This window comes from Anas platyrhynchos, chromosome 15 (assembly GCF_047663525.1).
Source record: "Anas platyrhynchos isolate ZD024472 breed Pekin duck chromosome 15, IASCAAS_PekinDuck_T2T, whole genome shotgun sequence".
Classification (NCBI taxonomy): domain Eukaryota; kingdom Metazoa; phylum Chordata; class Aves; order Anseriformes; family Anatidae; genus Anas; species Anas platyrhynchos.
This window is the reverse complement of record NC_092601.1, coordinates 2,630,686-2,636,830: the sequence shown is the minus strand read 5'-3', so window position 1 is coordinate 2,636,830 and position 6,145 is coordinate 2,630,686. Positions and strand designations below refer to the sequence as shown.

The window sequence follows — 6,145 nt, the reverse complement described above, 5'->3', positions numbered from 1 at the left end:
TCAGTCGACTTTATAAAAGGCATTTCCCCAGATATGAAAATTGTTAGTGTGTAAGCCCAGTTCAGCTAGCATCCACCCAGGAGGGTTATTTCTGATAATTAAATAGTATTTTGAAAGAATTATAATTCATGTGTCTCACCATTAAGTTTAAGGAATAATTTAGAATTATGTCAACAGATTAGAAAGATACTGATCTAAGAAATCTAACTCCCACAAATAAACTGTAAATCATACACTTTTTAAAGCCAACTCATTTATTGTTGTAATTCATGTAAATTGTTTTGGAACAGAGGTGAATCTGGTTCTTTTTCAGAAACAGAACAAATATGTTTACCCAGAACAAATGTTAGACAGCATTTTGTTTAGTCACTAGGCTACTTAACATAATTATATCTTGGTAGGATTCAGTTGCTAAGAAGAACGTACACTTTAATTTTACATTTTTTTTTGGTAATATCTACAATTTAATACGGACACACTGTTACTGCTAAAAGGTGACACAGCACATATGACAAAGTACAATACATAATCTTATGAAAGAATCTGTTATATCCATTTAGTTTTTATTAATCATGATTTGTATTGCATTCATCAACCCAACATTATGTGAAAAACTGAGGAGGTGTACATAAAAAACAGTTTGCTAAATCTTGGTCTCCTCAGATTGACAGCTGATGATATTCTGTGATGTCTTTGATGCTTCTGTGTGTTGTGTGCATGTCCAGAACCAAAACAAATCCCAAACTTTCTAGAACACTTTTTTTCCTTTGTAAAGTACTGATCAGCAACCCTGACACTTGTGTTACCTTACAGGTTACCTTTGTAATATATTCTTGTGGCTTTTTTGAAAAGCTTTTGCATCGCCACATTTTATTAAAAGTTTGGGAATTTTGATGAAGGAAAAGGTGATACATGGAAAAACTCCACATATGTGGGTATAAGTGGCAATGGGTATGTGGGCTCTAAGTGGTATATCACCTCTTTTTTTCTAAGATAGGTGATATACCACTTAGCATTTTCTGAGATACAAAGAACTAGTGACTGTCATCTTTACCTTCGTGCTTTTTGAGAACTCTGAAGGCTTGTGAAGGTCTGAGAGTTCTACTGGAGTGTGCTTTGCAAAGGTACGTGTGTTACAATCACTGAGTGAAAGGAGCTGGTTTGCAAAATGATTGGTTTCAGGTATTTCACAGTAAGAAATTACTCATTTTGTTACACTGCCTGACAAAATACTGAAAGATTTTGTGCGTATCATTAAATATTTGGTCTTATTTTTACTGTTGGATTGTGGAACTTGATATTGTAGATTTTGTAGCTGGAACAGGAAAAGCTTTAATGTCCTTCACAAATCCCTACCAATTAAAATATTTAAAAAACAGATAAAGATATTCCAAAGGTAGGGATTTATTTTTGTTACAAGTTTCAGTTCAGCTCAACTATTAGCCTTGAGATGAATCACGCTTTTGTTGGATTACTGAACAAACAGAAGGTGATATTTAGGACTGCTCAAAAACCTTTTAGTGCCTAATATTTTCATACCTGACTTTGACAATCTGTCCTTTAAGAAAGCTTTTTTAAAAGTTAGTACATGGTGACTGCTGTTGTTGCATGCTTTTGGTATACAAAAAATACAAAAATAGTATTCAGTGAAAGATTTTCATCTCAGATGTTGACTTTGCCATCCTTAAGTGAAGGGCTTTTTTCTAAATGATCACAGAGTTCCAAAAGATACCTGAACCTCATATTTCACTAAGCTTTGTTCTTCTTCATTGTTCTCCCTGGAGATTCAAGCTTCAAATACAAATGTATTTTTAAGTAGATCTTACTATAGGAAAAACAGGGAAAAAGAAAGGCATTTAAAATGCATCCTGTACTATTGTGAGCACCACTAGCAGGACTACACTATTTTACAATAATTATACAGGTATATGCTTTACATAATTCTTTCATTTATTTTTTTATTTTTTTAAAGTGTGATGTTGGAATTTGATATGAGAGCCGTACATTTCTTTATATGGTTGGGATACAAAATGCTTTTATATCTGTAAGGAAAAAAGTAAAATGCTGTAGAAGAAATATTTCTAGAGCAGCAGTATATTACACAATAATTTTGCAAACAGATGTCTTTTTTTTCTATACAGCTTAAAGAATGGTTTGCTTTGAAAAGTTTGGAAAGATGAGTAATTTTGTTTGAGGACATGCATATCTTCTAGTATCAATCTGATGACAGTCTTTGAAATGCCTTTCAAAAGAAAGACAAAGATTTCTTATTCTCTGTATTAGAATTTGTGGTAAATCAATTTCACTATTTATTCTCATTGCTTTAATGTCTGATTTTACAAAATGTTGAATTTTCTGTGAGCTAAGTGACCAAGATGTTGCCATATTTTAAATTTGTTCTAAGTCCACAGATGTGATAGAGAAGATAGAATACTGGAATTTGGAATACTGGAATGAGTAGCACCAAATATAGAGATTGATGCCTAATGATTTGTTAGGTATGTTAGGAGTGAGTTAAATCCTTACCTGGCATTTTAGCATGTGCGTCACAGTGAGCAAATTACACTTCTTTAATAACAAATGTTTTGACTGGGTGTGCCAGGTAGAAAGAATTGGCCACTTAGACCTCACTGAAGAACAGTTCTATAGTTCTCTCTTGACCTTATTTTTTTATTGATGTTTTATTGTTTCCTGCACGGAGGGGAAGAAAAAAAAAAAAACAACAAAACAAACAAACAACAAAAAAAAACACAGATTCTTTTATGGTCATGATTCACCACTATGGAAATCAAGCAGTGCTTGGAAGAATCCTGCGTGATGCTTTGCCAGTGCTTTGAAGTGCAGCACAGTCAAAACTATTTGGACATGGTCTAACTTGAACATTGTGCTAATGTGTGATTTCCAAAGTTTCTGCTTGTGGTTCTCCACTCAGAAAATTAGAAGACAGTATATGATGATGTGCCCTCATGCTTTTGTCTTAAAACACATCAGAAATACATAATAGTGCAGAAGAGCTGAGAATATTAAAAATGCAAATAATTGTTCTTAAAATTAGTAGTCAAATGATACTTATGTGTTTAAAAACAAAAACAAAAACAAAAACAGTTAAGGACAGAATTAGTTACCTGTGATGTTAAGAAAACAGCTGTGAATGTTTTTCCTATCTCCTGGAGACTTCATTTTTGGTATATCTACAAATAGTAAATCATGATTTAGTATTTTAGGTGTGATTTTATAATATATTGATGTAAATGTATTTTCATTAGGATCAAGTAGTTATTTTAGGCAGGAAATCTTCATGTAGTATTTGGCTAAGAACATAGGAAGACTCGCAGGATAAATGAATAAGAGCAATAATTTAATAATAATTTAAGTTATTTAACTAATGAAAAACACTCAAATGATAAAGAGCCATCTGTAAGCATGATTGCATAATGTTTGCTAAAATCATCATGTTCATTTTTATTAAAGGTGAAAAGGGGACAATTGACCTGTAATTTTCAACTTGTGATATCAAGAAGAAACCCAGGTGTGTCACAGGCTTGATAATGTTCCATCAGCTGGAAATGGACTGGATTGCTTTGTTCCAGCTCTGCCTCACTAAGTCCATATCACTTTAAATTTTACCTGATCAGAGCTGGAAACAGAAGGTTTCTACCTGGTTCAGTTTCTAGTGAGGATTATTTGTCTTCAGTCAGTAGGTTCCCTGAGAGATTAAACACACTTTTCCTTTAGCTCTCATTTTACTCACTCAGGGCTTACAATTCACCTCTTAGAAACATGTGATAGTTGAAGTAGACAACACAGATGTTGTAAAAATACCATAAAATCAATGATTCCTTATATGAGCACGAAGAGAAAACACTAAACACTCTGTATATACTTCCCTTCCTCAGTTTTGAATGTTGTTTTTGGGCATAGTACATGCCCTCTTTGTCATCCATTTCTGTACATAACTTTTCTAAATTATGGTGCATACATGTCTGTGTCAGAATTTTGAAGCCAGTTTCCTTCTCACTTGGCTGCCCTACACTTAGCAAAGTATACCTCGCTGTTCCTTCTCCACACAAGTTCTCTGTATCTCTGTGTTTCACAACATTTCCTAGAGCTGCATTTCCATAGCTTTTGATGTCCAGTCATAACATTTGATCTTCTTTTCAGTTTCGGGGGAAATTCCAGAGATGCAAATCCTGGCTAATAGGAAGAGTTTGGGTGAACGGGTTGCTGGAGCTTGGGTGCCCCATTGTCCTTATATTTCTTCCTCTTGACTGGGAGCTGCCACAGACCCATGTTTGAGATGCACATGGCTCAGCCCTGACAGCATATGGTTGACTTCACATCCTCTGAGGTGTTTAATGATGATACAGCAATTTCATAACCACAGCCAGGATTCATACTTTGTAATGGGATAGATTTCCCACATTTTGATGTGCTCAGTTTCAAATGTAATTTCTGAATAGCTCTGAGCATTTTACCTACAAACTCCACTGGTGGCATTCTGTATTTCATATGAAAATATTCACCTGGGTGCTTATTATATGCAGAATATGTAAGCAGGTATTAGGGTGGAGTCAAATATGAAAAGTGAGAATTGACATGCTGCGTAACTTCTGAGTAAAAGGGTTAGTTACAAAGCCAGCAGTCACTTTATATTAATCTTAAAAAGATGCAGCTAGTGCTCTGAGCAGAGGAATCTCACATTCTATATGAATCAGAAACATCAGAAAAACTGATGCACCAAGAGGTTATTCCACATCTTTCCTGATCTGTTTTACACAATTCAATGTTTGTTTATAAGATGAACTGACAAGAAAATTGTGAATGTATGATCTTAAAAATTTCCATAACAAACCTACAATATGTGTCTCAAATTAATCTATATGTTCTTTATAGGACTTTGTAACATTTAAAATAATCAGAATACCTATAGCTTCATTTTTTGAGAACATATTCAGGTCTCAGAAGGTAAAGTGCTTAAGGAAATTGTACCTGACCAACCTCTTTGGCATCTGTGGTGACTGGCTCTGTGGAAGAGTAGACTGAATGTTAAGTGCCTTTACTTTAGCAAAGCTTTCCCCATTTTCTCCCCCACAATTGTTGTAGTCCCACTGGTAAGATGTAGGCTGGATGGCATGATAATATATTCTTTACTACATTTCAGTAAAGAAGTTCTTCCTAATATCCAACCTAAACTTCCCCTGGTGCAACTTTAGCCCGTTCCCCCTCGTCCTGGCACCAGGCATGTGGGAGAATAGACCAATCCCCACCTCACTACAGCCTCCTTTAAGGTACTTATAGAGAGTGATAAGGTGGCTCCTGAGCCTCCTCTTCTCCAGGCTGAACAAGCCTAGCTCCCTCTGCTGCTCCTCATAAGACTTGTTCTCCAGACCCCTCACCAGCTTTGTTGCCCTTCTCTGGACTTGCTCAAGCACCTCGATGTCCTTCTTGTAGCGAGGGGCCCAAAACTGAACACAGTACTCGTGGTGCAGCCTCACCAGAGCCCAGTACAGGGGGACAATCACTTCCCTAGCCCTGCTGGCCACACTGCTTCTTATACAAGCCAGGATGGTGTTGGCCTTCTTGGCCACCTGAGCACACTGCTGGCTCATATTCAGCCCCCTGCAGAGCCTTCCTGCCCTTGAGCAGATCGACACATGCACCTAACTTGGTGTCATGTGCAAACTTACTGAGGCTGCACTCGATCCCCTCATCCAGATCATCAATGAAGATATTAAAGAGGACTGGCCCCAGTACTGAGCCCTGGGGGACGCCATTAGTGACCGGCCTCCAACTGGATTTGACTCCATTCACCACAACTCTTTGGGCCCAGCTATCCAGCCAGTTTTTTACCCAGTGAAGCGTATGCCAGTCCAAGACACGAGTAGCCAGTTTCTTGAGAAGACTGTTGTGTGAAACGGTGTCAAAAGCCTTACTGAAGTCAAGGTAGACCACATCCATAGCCTTTCCCTCATCCACCAAGCGCATCACCTTGTCACAGAAGGAGATCAGTTTCGTCAAGCAGGACCTGCCTTTCATAAACCCATGCTGACTGGGCCTGATCACCTGCTTGCCCTGTAAGCATGATAACACTCAAGATCATCTACTCCATGAGCTTCCCTGGCATTGAGGTCAGACAAGGCTGTCT

General features: G+C 37.1%; 1 long non-coding RNA gene across 2 annotated transcripts in view; it reads right to left on the bottom strand.

Annotated features, from left to right (window-relative positions):
* Positions 1-233: 233 nt before the first annotated feature.
* LOC106019837 (uncharacterized) overlaps positions 234-6,145 on the bottom strand; it is a 59,763-nt gene continuing 53,851 nt past the window's right edge. The window contains exons 3-5 of one of the 2 annotated variants that reach the window (XR_005269557.2): positions 3,126-3,191; positions 2,527-2,691; positions 234-1,825 (exon numbers count right to left, since the gene is read on the bottom strand). This is a non-coding gene — a long non-coding RNA (uncharacterized lncRNA). The remainder of the gene's footprint in view (positions 1,826-2,526; positions 2,692-3,125; positions 3,192-6,145) is intronic. The other variant, XR_005269556.2, reaches the window with a different exon arrangement.